At 34.7% G+C, this 4,085-nt stretch overlaps 1 pseudogene; it reads left to right on the forward strand.

The window, feature by feature from the left end:
* The first annotated feature begins 628 nt into the window (after window positions 1–628).
* LOC121963610 lies at window positions 629–3,731 on the forward strand (annotated as a pseudogene).
* Window positions 3,732–4,085: the final 354 nt, after the last annotated feature.

The following is a 4,085-nucleotide window of genomic DNA, read 5'->3' on the forward strand; positions in this document are numbered from 1 at the left end:
GAAAAGTTGGAATACAGTGTCCGAAGCACTGTATTTTTTTTTTTCTTTTTACAATTTACTGACAAATTTTACTCTAAGATTTTATACTGAAGACTCTCCATATGATATGAACTCACAGTAAAACCATCAGTTGTCAGTATAACTACACGTTCTGTGTACAGAATACTGCAGGTTTTCACAGCACGAGTTGTTTTTCAGTTAAATATTACATGATAACTCCTGCTGCGGGAGAGTTACAGCATAGAAACTACAAGCCAGAAAAACAGAAAATAAAACAGCTGAACTGAACGCACATTTTTAACCTTCAGTCGATGTTTTGGTCGTACAGACTCAACAATCATGTTCACAGAGTGCAGCATCAATAATGTAGAGTTAAAACGTTTCCTGTTCGATCTCCTGCTGTGAAGTTAGTACGAAGCTGCTCAGGTGACGTCAGCGTTTGATAGAAAATATACGTTCAGTCATCTCGTGCCTCAAAATACTCGCTGCGGCTGCACAGAGGACCAAGATTCCTCCATTTGAACCATTTTTAACATGGACGACTGACCTTCTGCCCGCTCGATTTAGTTTCTACGAGCCCAAGAAATAAGAAAAAGTGGCCATTTACTTGATTAATTTGATTTGAAACATGAGCTTTAGTCAGATTATAGCGGTTTACATCCTGATTCTCACCACATACACGGTAAGTTCTCAGTATTGTTAACAAATCTGCATGAGGATGAAACATTCAATAAGGCTACTGTTAATAATGTTACGTAAAATATGTAAACTGAGGTGGGAATTACAGGAGAATGATTTTTTTTTGTCAGGTGAACTCCACTCATCCTGAGTGTTCAATTGTTCTTCATCTTCAAAAAAAAAGAAAATGAGTGCAAACTAAAAATGAAGACGGACGCTGCAGCTTCACAATCAACTGCTAACACAACTGCAGGTAACATAAAGATTAAAGCATTATATAATATTTTCCTTATGTCATATGTTGATTCTATTCTTTGTTTTAAAAAAATATTAGGTTGTGTGACAGAGTGGGACGGAGTGAGCTGTTGGCCAGCTGTCTCTGAGGGACAGAGTGTCTCCGTCCACTGTCCTCTGCTGCTACTGAAGCTTGAAAGTCCTCCAGGTAAACTTTATTTTATCATTTACAGACTCCACAGAGTCTCTGAAGAAAGGGACATTTTTAACAAAAAACAACATAATAACGGAAAAAAAGTGCACCGTGTTTAATAAATGAATCGAACTGAGTTTATAGAAAAAAGTTTCACAAACACTGAAGATTTTTATGCCACTTTCTCTATGTTAAAGCTGTTATATTTAAACAATAATGGACCAAATGACGTTAAACCAAAGGTATTATTTAGTACAAATTGTAGCAAATTTTTTGACACATTGTTTTTCACATTTGGCATCTTGCAATATTTTTAAATTTTTCAATTTTTGTATTTTTTTTTAATTGTTTTTGTGTTTATAGATACCAAAAAAGTTTAAAAGCCTATTGTGTCAAGAATATGCTATTCCTCACATTATTTATTCCTTTTTTTTTTTTTTTTAAATATTATTGAGCCTTAAACTGTAGGAATACTGAGACTAAAAACATTGTATCTGAATAACCCTTAAAAAGTTCGCCAAGCGTTCTTAATAGACATGACAACAATTAATCGATGATCGATTAATTGGTTCCTGATAATTAATGGAACATGTGATTTAATCGATTGAATTGCAGAAATGTTATGTTTGTCTTCCAAATGGACGGCATAAATTTTACAGTTTAGAAATGTTGCAATTACGAGTTTTGAATTATAAAATTTGCAGGTTGTTCTGTAAAGTTGTTTACATCCTCACTGTTTTTTTTACAGTATTATTCTGGAAACCACAGCTGACTTTTGTTTTAGTCCTAAACTACAACTGTAGAACTCCTGAAAGAAAATTATACATTTATTATTATTATTTTTATTATTATTATATTTATTATTTATATTTACATATTTTTTCATATATGTCTATAAAATTATATTTTTTTTCACATTCTGTCAGTGGTTGCAGAAACTATTTTTCGGCTCACAGCTGCAGTTTGACCTCTCTCAGCTTCCTCCTGCGTCCTGACACATTTGTTGTGCACAGTTCTCATCAGCAGACGCTGCACAGTCAGCGGCTGGAGTGAGCCGAGCGTGCCGTATCATAAAGCCTGTCACTATGACGCTCCGGAGGAAGATGAAGATGTGAGGAAAGAGGTGCGGCAGACAGAGTTCCCCATGCATGCATGCATTTCACCAGCAGGGAGCCAGAGATTTGGTTCTTTACGCCTCCGACTGATGAATATTTCATATTTTGCTGCAGAAAAATTACTTTGATACCCTGAAGTTGATCTACAGCGTTGGATACGGAGCGTCTCTGGCTGCTCTCCTCGTCGCGGTCCTGCTTTTCTGCTGCTTCAGGCTGGTTTACTTCAACATTAAAGATTTTTTTTTATTTTAATTTATGAAATGTCTGTAATTATATTCCTGTATTTTCTCTCAGGAAGCTGCGCTGCACGCGAAACTACATCCACCTCAACCTGTTTGTGACCTTCATGCTCAGAAGTGTCGCCGTGTTCGTCAAAGACGCCGTGTTGTTTGCAGACAGAAGCACAGATCACTGCACGGTGTCGACGGTGAGGCCGCACACCGCTCACACATGAACAAAAACATTAAAAAAACTGCTGAAGAAAATTAACTGGAGCAACATCATTTTTGAAAAACTGTCAACATAAAAACTTGTGCTCATAATCATGAGTGATAAAGTACTGTGTACTTTACTGTACTGCAATATCCAAATTATTTATTAAATGAATTTTCAAGCGTTATTTAAGATTCTTTTATTTAACGTTTAATAATGAGGAAGAATAAGTTAATTTTATGGGTAAATAACTTAGAAAAATTGTGTTTATAATTATGCTTAAAAAAATCAAATAATGTGAAAAAAATTGTCGGTATAACTTAATTTTTATGACTAATCGAACTAAAAAAAAAGCGAGTGTTCATAAATATGGTAATTAAATATATAACTTTTTTAAATTGAAATAATGTGAAAAAAAAATGTTGGAACAACTTAATTTTTATAAGCAATCAACTTAAAAATTGTGTTCATTATTAGGGTAATTAAAAGCACATAAGACTTTTTTATGAGTAATCAACTTCTAAACTTTCTAAACTAGCTTCTAAACAATGTTTAATATTGCTTTTTAGTACTGAAAATTGACTGATATAAAAAATATGAATCAAATGTTATTGCAAATTAATAAATGCTACATTTTTAAACATAAATATTTAATTTTTTTATATTTTCATCTACTTTTCACCTACAACTCTGAGTATCCTAAAAGGAAGCACATGCAGATTTCTTGCAGTTAAGTGTAATTTCTTGTGTGACGTCAGTGACGTGAAATCGCGTCCCGTGTCGTCTCAGCTCCGGTGCAAAGCGGCCGTGACCTTCTTCCACTTGTGTGTTCTGTCTAACTTCTGGTGGCTGCTGGTGGAGGCTCTGTACCTGCAGACTCTGCTGCTCTGCACCTTCACTCAGCCCGCGAGGCTCCTCAGGATCTACGGCTCCGTCGGCTGGGGTACGCTGTGCGTTTTTCGGCTGTATTTGTGTCTGATCACGTGTCCCTGATCTGATGGAGAACCTGATTTTGCAGGAACTCCGTCAGTGACTGTTGTAATCTGGGCCCTGCTGAAGTCACAGCTTGATGATGAGGGGTAAGTGTTACGGAAATGTGTCTCATATTTTAGATTTTTATTTCATGTTAACCCTCCGAAACCTGAGCAAATTGATTTCCTTTAAACACATGGAAAGAAAGCAATGAGCAACTTGACATAAAAATGACCCGAAATTAGCAGGGAATTAATAAACTGAGAATAAAATGACCTGAAATTAGCAAAAAAAATAAATAAATAAAATAAAAAATTAAAGTTAAAGAAAAAACAAGAAGTGACCTGAAAAAAAGTTCTGATATAAAAATTTGGAATAATTATATTTAAATGTAAATATATATTTTAGTTAGTTAGCTCTTTATTTTGACCATGGCAAAAAAATAAAAAAATGAAAACACA

This window comes from Plectropomus leopardus, unplaced genomic scaffold, assembly GCF_008729295.1.
Source record: "Plectropomus leopardus isolate mb unplaced genomic scaffold, YSFRI_Pleo_2.0 unplaced_scaffold1188, whole genome shotgun sequence".
NCBI lineage: Eukaryota > Metazoa > Chordata > Actinopteri > Perciformes > Serranidae > Plectropomus > Plectropomus leopardus.